We start from the raw sequence: 14,667 nt of genomic DNA, 5'->3' as shown, positions 1-14,667 counted from the left end.
TTGGAAGGGGTTGGTAGACCTGGGCTCCTCTGGAGGCCAGGTCTACCCCTGCAATGGAAAGGGGTTGGTAGACCTGGCCTCCTCCGGGGGAGTCCAGGTCTACCCCTGCAATGGAAAGGGGTTGGTAGACCTGGGCTCCTCCGGAGGCCAGGTCTACCCCTGCAATGGAAAGGGGTTGGTAGACCTGGCCTCCTCCGGGGGAGTCCAGGTCTACCCCTGCAATTGGAAGAGGTTGGTAGACCTGGGCTCCTCCGGAGGCCAGGTCTACCCCTGCAATGGAAAGGGGTTGGTAGACCTGGCCTCCTCCGGAGGCCAGGTCTACCCCTGCAATGGAAATGGGTTGGTAGACCTGGCCTCCTCTGGAGTCCAGGTCTACCCCTGCAATGGAAAGGGGTTGGTAGACCTGGGCTCCTCCGGAGGCCAGGTCTACCCCTGCAATGGAAAGGGGTTGGTAGACCTGGCCTCCAGAGGGGGGGGTGCTCCAGGGCAGGGGGAGGGGAAGATCAACCCAGGGGGTGGAGGAGACAGGGAACCGGCGGGATAGGGGGGGAACTTATCTCCTCCTGCTGCTTCCTCCTCTTCCTCATAGGTGCGGAGGTCCTCCTCTCCCGCGAGTATCGCGGGTCCCCCACTTGTTTAATCTAATGTTGACCCACTCGATAATAAGTGGGTATAAAAGGGTTTCGCACAAACCCTTTTTGACTGAATTTCTTGTTTCACAGTTTTTTTGACTGCATTTCTTTGTTTCACAGTTTGCAGGTCCCCTAAGACATGATAACTACAAAGCAACCTCAAATAACAGGAATGTAGGAACAGATGTTATTTGGGCTCTTGCGCGTAATAGAGAATTCCAAGGATCCCCGATGCCCAATTATCTAAACAGTTTTTCTTTCTGTTCCATGCATTATAAATCTAGCTCAGGCTAGACAAACAAAATCAAGGGTGTAGTTAGTGCTCAGGTGATGTGGATCAGAAGAGACACATCAACGCGCTGAGCACCACTTTATCAGCCAGAGCACACGCAACGTAACCAGGGATGCCTGCATTCAAATGAGATCAATTAATCCCATAATAATTATTATCAAACGGCCTTGTGCACAGAGGGTAATGATTGTCTTATTATTTCTGTATTATACTCTAAAGCATTATAATGAGATGTAGAAACCATAATTTACACAGGGACTAATCCTTCCCTCCTGAAGTTCATGTATAATTAACGAGCCAAGCGGATGCCTGGCTGGGTGCTTCGTGCCTAGAAAAGGCGCCGCTTGGCTAATACCACCACCCTCCGGTCGGGAATCCCCTCCCCATAACCCTTGATGTGTGGGGACCAGTGTTCCCTCTAAGCTGGGTTAGAGTGAGCTAGCTCACAGTTTTTTAGCCTCCGGCTCACACATTTTTGTATTAGCTCAGGAGAGGTGGCTCCAGAGCAAACTGATTTATGCAGGAGCCACTTTAATGCCAGTAGCTCACAAAGTAGGGTTTTTGCTCACAAGGCTCCACAGCTTAGAGGGAACATTGGTGGGGACTGCGGGTCATTATTCAGTGCTGAGGGAACTGCACGTTGTACCTGCTTATCATCTGCCCTAGGTGAAGCCCTTGCAATAATGGCAGTATCAACTGCAGGATAAACTTAGGGTCAGGTCACACGGGCATTTAGTGCGGGCTTTGCTGCTGATCCCTCGCGCATTAAAGTTTCCTGTTCATATTGGCAAACCCGCCTCCCGCACTGAAGCGAGCTGAGTCCCGCGGTTTTCGTTCTTTTTATCCGTGTTTTCTGACACCCGTTGGAACAGGTGTTTTTTCCGATATCTCGCGCTTTGTATCAGCGGTTTTGGTATCTGGACAGCAATCCACCATGACTGCGCTACCCTCCCCCCTTTTTTGTGTTTCCCGTTTAAGTTATGCGCATGTGCAAACAGGCACTAGCTTTTATTTTGTTTTTAGTTTGTATGTACGCCCAAGCGCATGTTTAACCCCGTTTTCTTTCTCGTTTTCCTTTACGTCTTTGATCACGTGTATTGACAGTTTGGTAACGCCGATGTTGCTTGTTCAAGCCGTAATTTGCCATGCACATGGGAAGACAAACGCATGCGCAGGGTTTTTTTTAAAAAAAAACCCGCGCCGCCGCAGGGACGGCACGCTGTGTGATCAGTACTTCGCGCGAGTGAAGCGGAAGACAGAGGGACCGTCCGACCACCTCCAAGCGATATAAAATGTCACAGATAGAAGAACTGCGGGAAAACTAGCGCGGTAAGAGGTCCGTGTAACCGCGGCCTTACATTTTGATCCTTGACAACAATGCCAGAACTTCTGAATGGGACTAGGCGGACAAAGTTCTGAAGGCTCTGGTCACGCTGGGAGGGCCAAGGAACTGGGCAAGGCCTGTGACGTATCCTCATATGATGTGGGGGTTGGGTCTGGGTGGCATGGAGTACACCAAGAGGGGATTCTTGCCTGTGGACTGTGGTGTTTCATGGCAACCATGAACAATGCGGTGTGAGAGGCAGACTGTTGATGCTGACCTTGGGAGATCAGCTCAGCAGGTTCAGATTCCTGCCCGTTCCAAGCTATGAAGCTGAAGGGGTGAACTTGGGCAAATCAATGGGTCTTGGCTGACCTACCTCACAGGACTGTTGTAAAGATGATCTAAAATGCTCTCTCTCTCTCTCTCTCTCCCTCTGTGCCCAAACACAATTTTATAAGTACATAATTCTGTTCCTTTTCTGTATGTTCGGTAATGTAATCTTCTCCCAAGAAATCTCAACGTAACGTTTCAGTAATACTTTCAAAACAGACCTACTTCCCTTGTATTTCAACGAGAACATATTCACTGCAATCCAGACTCAGAAGGGAGAGCCCATGCATATACAGTTGATACAGGTGTGAATGTAGAACACCTGACTGTCAGTCCACAACAGTCCTGTGGCTCTCAGTCAGTCTCTCTGGACTAGCCGGTTGGGTTTCGTTTGTTTGTTTGTTTCTTAATGCTGAAGGGATACACCTTCCTATCAGTTTCTACTAGCTGTTGTAGTTGCTGCTTGGTTGGGACCATCATCACTGAAGTAAGAGGAATTTAAACAGTATATGTCCCAAAAGCCAAAGCAAGCAGGTATATCAGTATTTCAGATAAATCTGGGGGGGGGGGAAGGTGCCTGAGATGTCTTAATTGGTTACTTGTGTGAAAGTGGCAAAAGGTGGTAAAAAAGCAACAATTATCTTAAAATATGGTCTATTTATCTACCATATTGTGCTGTAGAAGGGGTAGGTTTTAAATACATATCTTACTAGCGTCCAGGGCTATTTTTGGGCAGGAACGCACAGGAACGGAGTTCTGGCTGGCTCCTGAGTTGGCCACACCCAGCAGGAACTCATTAGCACAATAGGCCACACCCAACATCAGAAACTCATTGGGATTGGCTACATTAGGGGTGTGTGGCCTAACATGGAAAGGAGTTCTTGCTCCAAAAAAAAGCCCTGGGTTTTGACAACAAACAAGGTAAACAGAATAAGCAGCAAAAGGTGGGTGTAGCTGGATGACCACACTTATGGTAACATGGGGGTGTGGCCTAATATGCTAATGAGATGTGCTGCCATGGGTGTGGCCTAATATGCTAATGAGTTCCTGCTGGGCTTTTTCTACAAAAAAAGCCCTGCTAGCATCTGTTCAATGTCCTATTTTATAGGTGCAATAAATTCTAATACTGTTGATTTAGGGTCAAAATAGAGGTGGTATTGGGAGGAGCTGTCAGTGTATTGTCATAGTCTCTTTAAAAAAGGGAAATAGTCTCTCTCTCTCTCTCTCTCTCTCTCTCTCTCTTTCACACACACACACATGCTGCCTAGTCTAGTTCAGTTTGGGGCTGTGGAGCAGGAGATTTGACCGTTGTTGATTGAAGATCCCCCCCCCCCATGTGCTAGGGAAGGTGGGAAAAACAGTCTGTACTAATGGGATCATGGTTGTGTAGTTGGGAGGGGGGTTAGTTTCAGTTGGCAAAATGAAGCAAAAGAGAAAGGGTTAAGATCCTCTCCATCCATACCATGAGTTAGATTGACATCAGGGGTCCCACAGTGGCAGTTATCATTGAAAAATGCATGGAAGACCGAGTCACAGACAATGTTCCCTCTAAGCTGTGGAGTCTCGTGAGCAAAAATCCTACTTTGTGAGCTACTGGCATTAAAGTTGTGAGTGAGCAATTTGGCTACTGCATAAATTAGTTTGATCTAGAGCCATCCTTCCTGAGCTGAGACAAAAATCTGTGAGTCAGATTTTAACATCAAGAGCACCGCACTTTATTTAATGATTGTTTTTACTGTTTAATGATTGTTTTTATGTTGTTTTAACTGTTGTTATGGCAATTGCCTTTGTTGTAGCTGCCCTGAGCCTGCTGGGGAGGGCAGGGTATAAATCTAACAAACAAACAAACAAACAAATAAATAAATAAATAAAAGACTGTGAGCTAGCTCACACCAACTCAGCTTAGAGGGAACACTGGATCTCCCAACACTTAGGGCTAGACTACACAATATCCCCCCCTTTTCCTGAACGTCTAGTTTTTATTTATTTGAGAAAGCAAGATAATAATACAAAATGATACAGAAAGAAAAAGGGTTATATCACAGGAACACGTGCATCAAGGAATATTACAGATTACAAAATATATCAAACATAAAATAATTATTTCTCCCCAATTTCCTTCATTGCCATTTTTAAGAGAATTTCTTTAAACTACATGATTGAAGATTAACATAGATCTAAGCTACTCTATATAATGCCTGTAGATATGTTAATACATTTTAAAAACACCTTCCTGTGTCCTTCTCCTACCTGCCTGTAAGCTCCCGCTTTCCTGCACTCACAAGTCACCCATGTGGCCTACATACACTTTCCTCCAGAACACCAGGTGGTGTGTGTGTGTGTGCGCATGCAGCTAGGAGTGCCTCTACCATGGCTGCCAGACCAGGAGCACTGTTTCTGTGCACCCCTTGGTCTCCCCTTCCCCAGAGCGGCTGGGCAGCACGTGCAGCCAGGAATAGAGGTGGTGGGGTGCACACGAGCCAGTTGGTGGTGGGAAGGGCATACTGGTGGGGAGTTGGCAGCATTGAGCCCCTCCAGTGTTGGCAGAATTTAAATATGTAAGGAAGTGGAGCACTGATAAGCATATGGAGCAGAGGTCCATCAGTGGCTATTAGCCACAAGGTATAGATAGGGGCTCTGGGGCAAGGGATGCTCTGTCTTCTTGGGGCTTGGGGGGGTCAACAGTGGGAGGGCTCCTAGTGTCCTGGCCCCACTGGTGGACCTCCTGATGGCACCTGGTATTTCTGGTCACTGTGTGATACAGAGTGCTGGACTGGATGGGCCTTTGGCCTGATCCAACATTGGCGTCTCTTATGTTCCTATGACTGTTTAGAGAAAAATAAGTAGGTTTACTAAAGAACAACAGTTATAGAACATACAGAGAGGAAGCCTAAACAAACAAGTCTAACTGCTGTAAAAGGAACAAAGAGAAACAGGACGCTCTACAGGAGCAGGAAGTCTCCGGAAGAGCCAATCAGGAGACAGCAAGGACTCATTTTGAAAAAGTGGGAAGTCCCTATTCTAGCTATGCTAACTACCAGTCCTCTTCAGATCTTCTGCATAAAGCTGCACTGCAGACCTTGCGCACCCCCACATCCCGAAGCCTTGGGGTCTGCTGACTGTCCTTCTAAGAGAGGCTTTATGCATGGAAATGGGCGGGGGAAGCTTTCCTGGGCATGGAGGTCAACAGAATCCCCAGGCAAATTAGCCTTCGTTTTATAATGGCCCCTTTTGCTTGTAAGCCAGGATTAGGGTGCTCACTCTAGTTCCTGCTCTCGAAAAGTTCATGCAGCAGAGACGGATGTGTTCAAAACTAGCAGGAAGATACAGTGCTGGGAGCAGTGGATTTCAGAATGGGGGAACGCAGGCAGTCTGTACCTCTACCTAAGAAACAGAGTGTCAGGGCCCACAGCCAATCACTTCGGCACCAATGTTCCCTCTAAGCTGTGGAGTCTTGTGAGCAAAAATTCTACTTTGTGAGCGGCTGTCCTTAAAGCTGTGAGCGAGCGAGTTGGCTTCTGCATAAATTAGTTGGCTCTGGAGCCGTCTTTCCTGAGCTGTGATAAAAATGTGTGAGCCAGAGGCTAAAAAATTGTGAGCTAGCTCACACTAACTCAGCTTAGAGGGAACACTGTTCAGCACACACTTCCAAGAAGGTTATACTTTATTGTGAGAACTATGGTAGCAGAAACATATTCACTGTTAGGAATAACTAATACCAAGCAAGCAGGTATAGATATAGTATACTTGAAAGTGCCCCCCCCCCCCAATCCATGGACCAAATGGCCATTCTCCCGTAGTTAATGGATGGGAAGAGACACCACACAAGCAAGCTACAAGGTCAGCGATAAGGAGTAGAGGCACCGAGGGGAATGGAATGCAGGCTCGGGGGGGGGTACAAGGGTCAAGCGAGCGAACTGAGACCCATAAACCTTATGGCAGCCTAGCTGACACAGAGCTCACTAAGCAGCAGGTCCATAGCCACGGGGGGGCATTTGGGGGCGGAGCCCCACCACCCATGAGCCCTGCCCCACCATTTGATGATGCCAGCAGCCCCCATCCCGGTGTGTTTAGTCCTGCAGCGGCATCCAGGCTGGGGAAAGAGAGGGACGCTGCCCTGCAGCTTCTGGTCAGTTTCATTCCCTGCAGATCAGCTGATGGGAAGGGAGTGAAACTGACCAGAAGGGGCAGGACAACTTCCCTTCCCTTCACCAGCCTCCCTGCTGCTGGGGGGGGGGGCAGCTGGGAAAGGGGGGAGAGAGAGAGAGAGAGCGCATTTAGATCCTATAGAGCAGAATGTGAACTCTGTTACTGGCAGCCAGTGGTGCCTAAGCTGTACTCTGGCTTCTGCCTTGCAACCAACACATCCCCAGGGAAAGTAACAGCTCATGCAAATAGGATCCATGCTTGTAAAAAGTCAGAAAGCCTCCACTTTCGTGCGACCTAGGTGGTGCAAAGAATGGTTGGAAGTATACATGCTTTGCACAAATATGTCATTTAGGACACTCCTGTTTGGCAAGTGCTTTAGATTCCAAGATGGTCTGCATGATAAATCATCCTGGTAATAGTAGTCCAAGCTAAATGGCTGATCTTGCTGTCATATAGATAGCGCCGGGCTATCAAGGGCACTCCAACTTGATGGTCTTTCCCTCATTGGTGGTGGTGGAAGCGGCGGCCCCTACATAAAAGCCTGGTGGAAGAGCTCCGTCTTACAGGCCCTGCGGAATTGCAAAAGATCCCGCAGGGCCCTGATCTCATCCGGGAGCTCATTCCACCAGGTAGGGGCCGCCACAGAGAAGGATCTTGCCCTTGTCGCGGCATACCGTATCTCTCGGGGGCCCGGAACCACTAAGCGACTCTGGGTCCCCGACTGAAGTGCTCTTGGGGGTGTATACGGGTAAAGAGTCAGAAAGCCTCCACTTTCGTGCCACCAAGGTGGTGCAAAGAATGGTTGGAAGTCATCTTCTCCCTCCTTCCCCTCCCCTTCCCCTCTTGCTGCCTCGTGTTTCATAAAACAGAAACAACGTGGACTCATGTAAGTTAAATATAATTAATTTTGCTCTGTTCCTTCCAAATATTGTTAATGTTCCTGTTCGGATAAATAATGACATAAATGAGGTCAGATCAGGTTATGTTTGGTCACTTTCTGTTTAAATACATGCCCCCCTGCACATCTTTTCTGTCTAAATTGCTCCATGGTGACGGTGTTGGGGAAGCCAATCTCTCTCTCTCTCCAATACCTTTCCAAGGCAGAGGGGTGGTGGTGGGGTTTGGTGATGGTGGTGTGGCACCAATCTCTCTCTCCTGGGGTTGCCAGTCTCTAGGTAGTGGCTGGATATTCCCTGGCATTACACCTGATCTCCAGGTGGACTCTATGGTATTATACCCCATTGAAGCCCCTCCCCTCCCCAAACCCCGTCCTCCTCCAGCTCCACTCCCAAAATCTCCAGTTATTTATTATTCGTAAGTATAAGTATAAGCATAATAGGTGCCCCACAAGAAAACCCTGGCCACGGCCCTGCTAAGCAGGGACTTCACCCCTTGAGACTAAGTCAACTCATACAACTATTTGGGGGAGCAGGCCATTCACTCGTGATTTATACAATCCATATGCCACGTCTTAAAGAGACGGGCATTCCCCCCCTCCCTTCCGTCAGGCTGATGGCTACTTGAGCTAGGCCTGACTCAGTTTCCCTCAACACACATGGCCTTCTCTCTTCTTTTCTTTCTTAATTTTGCGTTCCTTTAAACATGTCAATGGTCCTTTCTGCATCGCAGGAGTTGGGCAATTCATAAATACAATTAATAATAATAATAATAATAATAACAACAACAACAACAACGATAACAACAACAACAAGAACAACAACAACAACAATAATAATAACAATAACAATAACAATAATAATAATAATGCTTTCGATTTATTAATCGCTTTCCCCACGAGTGGGCTCAAATTGATTTACAGTTACACTTTTAGACAGGGGACTAACAATGTTTCATAGGGGATAGGGAAGACAACATATAATTCATTTTTAATTGCACATGCCGTAACTGCACGGTGGAAACGTCTCTGGCTTGGATCAGTCATGTCCCGAACGGCTCCGTCGACCGGCTTGATGATGTAATGTGGAAACAAAAAATACCCCGAGATAATTACAGGGGTGAACTTGGGTGTCGTATAGAATGTAATTTCAGGGAGAGGGTCGAATCAGGATTGAAGGTCTCGTGTGGAAAGGACCAATGGGAGCCAGAAGGAGCTTCTGAAGGTCTATAGTGGCTCTCAGTAGCTTTACTGAGGGCAAGCAGATTATCCGATTGCCAGCTCTAGATTGGGAAAGACCCAGCAATTTCTTTTTTTGGGGGGGGGACCCTGAGGAGGCTGGGTTTGGGGAGTGGAGGGACCTCGCTGGGGTACAGTGCCACAGAGTCCACCTTCCAAAGTGTCCATGTTCTCCAGGTGAGCTGATCTTTGTGACCTGGAGATCAGTTGTGATCCCAGGAGATCCCCAGCCACCACCTGAGGTTGGCAGTCCTAGAAACACCTGGAAGAAACTCTGCAGAGGTGAGGTGCCCCCACCTGTGGCCAATGCTCCCTCTAAGCTGTGGAGTCTTGTGAGCAAAAATTCTACTTTGTGAGCTCCTGGCATTAAAAGTTGTGAGCGAGCAATTTGGCTACTGTATAAATTAGTTTGCTCTCTGGAGCCATCCCTCCTGAGCGAAGGCAAAGATGTGCGAGCCGGAGGCTAAAAAACTGTGAGCTAGCTCACACTAACTCGGCTTAGAGGGAACACTGCCTGTGGTAGAGCAGCGCAACTGACTTGGTGCAGCAGGGGCAAGGGGCTTCCTCCCTCCGCGTGTGCTGGTGAAGCCGGATTGAATCCTTAATGAACACGAGGATGCGAGATAACAAAGAAATGGGAAATCTTTTCTTTTAAAAATGCGTTTTCTCCCATTGAATATCTTGCTCTAGCCCAGTATATAAACCCTATTTAAATATTCTTTTTTCTCCCCCCTCCATTTTTTTAACTGACAGGAATGGGGGGGAGAATCCCATCCCCTCTCTGAGAAATCCTGTAGTGCCATTTTCAATGATAAATGAAAACGATTCTGCCCGGGTGCATTTTAAAGAAATGTAATCACAGTCATTTTAGATATTGAGAGATAGAGGAAATTCCAGACTGTGGTGGGAGTGATGGAGCAGATTAAAAAAAAAACGACAACCACCAGAAAAGCAGAAACAGAGAGACGAATGAATACGATTAAATTTATTGTTTCATGGCTATCTAATCTTTGTGCTCTTTCCAATGAAAGTATTTTATTTGAAGCTGTATTTGTAAACATTCCCAAAACTCCAATTGCCTCTAGCCTCTTTCTTTGTTGCATATTTTAGCCCTGAAGGTCCACGGTCCAATCCAATAAATAAGACCTCGCTGGTGCCCGGGTCCCAAATCGAGTAAATCAGGTGCCGTTGAGGTGGCCAACTCTGGGTTGGGAAATTCCTGGAGATTTGGAGGTGGAGGCTGGGGAGGGCGGGGTCTGGGTAGGGGAGGGAGTCCACCCTCCCAAGCAGCCATTTTATTCAGAGGAACGGGTTTCTGTCGTCGTAATTCTAGGAGATCTCCAGGCCCCACCTGGAGGCTGGAGTGGCAACCCTTCCTCCCATCCAATGTGTCAAATGGGCAGGACAGAAGATGATATGAATGGTTCAGTGGCTCCAGTTTGGAAATCCTTTCAGTTGTTCTGCTCAAGAGGCACAGGGAAGTCAAAGACACAGTTTGAAGAGCATCACATACAGAGAATGTAAGACTCAGGTTGATGGTGTTTTGCTGTCTCAGGTAAGGTACACCAGGCCCCTCCTGGGCCCACATCCTCGCTGGCTTGGTCAAAACCAGATCTGTGTGGCATGGGCTGCCAACCTCCAGGTGGGGACTGGCTGCCAACCTCCAGGTGGGGACTGGAATTACAAGTGACCTCCAGACAACAGAGATCAGTTCTGCAGAAAATGGCTCCTTTGGTGGGGGACTCTAGGGCTTGGTACTCTGCTGAGATCCCTCCCCTTCCCATGTCCTCCCCTCCCCAGTCTCCACCCCTGAAATCTCCAGGAATGTCCAAACCCAGAGTTGGCAACCCAAGTGGCAACCTTGCAGCCGCCTGTCTTGGCCCACCTGGTGGAGGCAGGGGCCGAGGAGGTGATGCCAGTCAGCTCCTGTGAGGCAGAGCACCCGGAGTCCCTTCAAGGGTTCATGTGAACCAGTGTCCCCTCTAAGCTGCGTTAGTGTGAGCCAGCTCACAGTTTTTTAGCCTCCGGCTCACACATTTTTTGCCTGAGCTCAGGAAGGATGGCTCCGGAACAAACTGATTTTTTTTCACAGTCGCCGAATTGCACGCTCACAACTGTAATGCCAGCAGCTCACAAAGTAGAATTTTTGCTCACAGACGCCACAGCTCAGAGGGAGTATTGCACATGATTATTGGCAGGCCTGCTCTGGCTCACAGGTGTCTGTAATTAGGCCTTCCTGCTGACACCATCCTTCTTTCTTTCTTTCAGGGCAAGATTCAAGAATGTGGTCATTGGTTACTGGTGAGAACCTGCGTTCAGTTGTGTAACTAGATGGGAGGAGGGGAGTCAAGAGCAGTGTTCCCTCTAAACTGAGTTAGTGTGAGCCAGCTCACAGTTTTTTAGCCTCCAGCTCACACATTTTTGTCTTAGCTCAGGAAGGATGGCTCTAGAGCAAAGTAATTTATGCAGTAGGCAAATCGCTCACTCACAACTTTAACGCCAGTAGCTCACAAAGTAGAATTTCTGCTCACAAGACTCCACAGCTTAGAGGGAACATTGGTCAGGAGCAGGGGTCATTTAGTAGAAAAAGAGGTGCAGGAGCTCATTAGCATAACTCATTAGCATAACTTATTTGCATATGTCACACCCACGGACATCACCGGAAGTGTGTCAGAAGGCAACACCCGCCGCTCAGGCTCCACTGGACTATTGGGAGGGGGGGCAACATGCAGACCTGTCCTTGCAGAGGAGGGAGAGCTTGTACCTGAATAAAACTTGGTCTTAAAGGTGCCACTGGACTGTTTAGGAGCGGGGGAGCTCTGCAACTTACCTGGCTGCTTCTTGCTCTGACCGAAGGCTGCTGGGAGCAGGGGGTGGGGCTTGTTGCATGTGCCGGCCCCCTGGGCTCTTTACTGCCAGAGCTCCGCTCCTGTGCGCTCCTGCAGGAAATGACCCCTGGTCAGGAGTGGATGTTAACATCTTCTGGAGAGAACCATCAAGCGAGTTCCCTGATTGGGTTTGACAGACCACCTGGTACCATGGAGCAAAAGGCTATAATAAGGCTACTGGCAGAGGGAAGCCAGACTAACTTTGTGGTTTTACCTTTCTGGTACTCTTTCTATGCTATGCCACATCATGATGGACAGTTGTGTGGAGAACGCTTGGGCTCTGATATTCTAAGGTTTGCCATCTAATACCAGGCATTGCATGGGTTAGATAGAGAGTTGGCCTTTTTATTTCTTTGCTACTAAGTGGTGGAAACTGTGCTGCGTAATAATACTCTGTTTTGAAATCTATCCAATAAACTTCTCTACATTTTTACAAAGGCCTGCTTCGTTTGTGTGCATTGAACCTGGAGGACGTGTGGAGCTGGGGACCCAGGCTTGGGTTCGCGACGCATCCCATGTTGCTGATGGCGAAGGCTGAGCTCAGCTCTGTAGAGCAGCACTCTTTTCATTCTCTTGAGTCGCTTGGCCACAGAACTGCCCTCTGATTGGGGCCAGCACATCTTAAACCAAAGACCACCATCTAGACCTCCTATTTACCCACCCAGGAGGGAATACCAGTCCCAATTTCCCACCCACACGGAATAGAGGAGCAGGAGGGAGAAAAGGGCTCCTCGTAATGATATTCTAGAAATTCCCCTTGTCTCTGTGGTAACAACCATAGAGCCTAGAATGTCACCTGGAAATGACGTCACGTCTTCCCCAAATGCTGCTCTCCCCAGTCACTGCCCTCACAAATCCCCCAGAGTTTGCTGAGGCAGTGTTGGGAACCCCATGGCCAACCGCAGGCCATTTCCATCCTCCATTCCAGCAAGTCCTTGAATCGCTAAGACCCCCACTGTTGCCCCAGAGGGTGGACGATCCACCATCTCCCATTCTTTCCTGTATCTCAGTGGAGTCCCGGAGGGCCCCTCTCTTCTAAATAGCCCCCGGCTCTTAAGTTTAACTCCCCTAAAGGAACACAAGTCCCTTCCCAGAGTAAATTAAGAAGGGATCTTTCACCCTTATCTTTCCTTCTCCCTTCCAGTCTGTCTCCATCTCCCCTTTTCTCTTCCTGCTTCTGCCGAGCGGTTATTAGTTCATTAAGTGTTATGGAAGGGGAGGGTGGGGGGCACGGGGTGTCCTTTTAATTTACTGCTTTCACATGGTACATTTACTGGTGCCCGCCGTGAAGACCGTGAGCTGAAGAGTCTCCCTGTGCTTGTGTGAACGAAGTAATTATTATCTTCAGGCTTGACTTGCTGTCTCATAATTTCGGTAGTGCCTGGTGTCATTTTCTCATAAGACTATCTACATATAAACAGAGGGCTCCATGGTGGAGGGCTGTGAAATTTGAATATGAATTATCTCTTTGTTGTGAATTGTATCTTATGCATAAATTCATGGGTTTACCGTTTGTGAGTTATCAGAAGATATTTCATGGGTGGAAATCGCTCACGTTATTCCACATCAAATTATTTTTTTCTTCTTCTTTTCCCCCCATCGCCACTTTCATTTGACTGTGTTTTGTTTTTCAATTTCATTCTAAACAGAAGTTTTATATTTAATACATTATATCAGGGGCCTTCCCGGTCTATGCAGGTTCTTAAAGGCAAAGGGGGGAAATCATAGGGCTCACAGCGATTTAGTCCAATGAATCTATTGATGACTATGGGGAAAGAATTTACCTTTAAGGAAAGCTCCTTTTTGGTCCCCAAGGTCTAGAGTTCACTTGAAAGTCAAAACAGCTGCAGCTGAGGTCCTTTTAGACAACACAGGGTGAGGAAAGGGAAGGTAAACATGTTCACAGCATGGAGGTTTTGTTTACTGAAGATAAAGCAACCAAATATTACAGAAAATGCAGTGTAAAATAAATATGAGAAATGACCTGTGGCCAAGATCAGCGGCATTATCAGTTTACTACCTTGCATATATTCTCCTTGGGGACTCTCTTTCCTCTTCTTGTAGGGCAGCGGGTTCAGTCATTCAATCCTTCTCTTATATCACGGCTATTACATTGCAGGGGAGGGAGCTATGCTGGGAGAGGTGTTACGGAGGATAACTTCTGGAATCAGGAGACTGTGGCAGTTTCTTAAAACATGGCCAAGTTCCTCCCATGAAAGGTCCCTTCAAATGCCCATGCAGAAAAGTGTGGAAGTGTGCACATGTGTACAATTGGTTTCACTAGCCCTCTTCAGAATGACAGAGGTCTACAAAATTATGCATGGTATAGTGAAGAGAGTAACCTTTGGGTCACCCTATGCTATTGATTGGCAGTAGTTTCAAGACAGGCAAAAAGGAAGGACTACATTACAAAATGGGGGATCAGCCTGTGGAACTCACTGCCACAAGATGTGTATACAGGTGGGCTCAACTGCTACATTCAAATGCATGCCTGTAGATGGGTGAAAGAGGTTGCTATTGTGATTCTGTTCCCCCCCCCCGCACCTGTTCATTCTACTCTCTTTGAGCTACTGAGAGTAATCTTGTGAATCTGCTGCATGCATGTGCTGCTCACATGACTGAATGTTTGCTTTTTTGAAAAAACCCAAAATCTAAATATCTCACCATATCGCTCATATACATGGAGGGATTTGGGTTTCTGTCAGGAGCCGTCAGTTGCATGAATAGTTTGGCATGAGCTCCATCTCGGGGTTCCCCACCTGAATGGGGGGGAAAGCATCGGGGCTTAAACCATCACATCTTTAGGAAGGGGGGGCAGGGCACAGACCATTGCATTTTTGGACCATTTCTGGCCTCTGCAGTGGGGGGTTGGGTGGGGAGATGAAGACGCTTGGGGGTTTGGTGCCAATACCAGCCAT

The sequence above is a fragment of the Gekko japonicus genome, unplaced genomic scaffold (assembly GCF_001447785.1).
Source record: "Gekko japonicus isolate JY-2015 unplaced genomic scaffold, Gekko_japonicus_V1.1 scaffold60, whole genome shotgun sequence".
Taxonomy (NCBI): domain Eukaryota; kingdom Metazoa; phylum Chordata; class Lepidosauria; order Squamata; family Gekkonidae; genus Gekko; species Gekko japonicus.
This window is presented reverse-complemented; position numbering follows the sequence as displayed.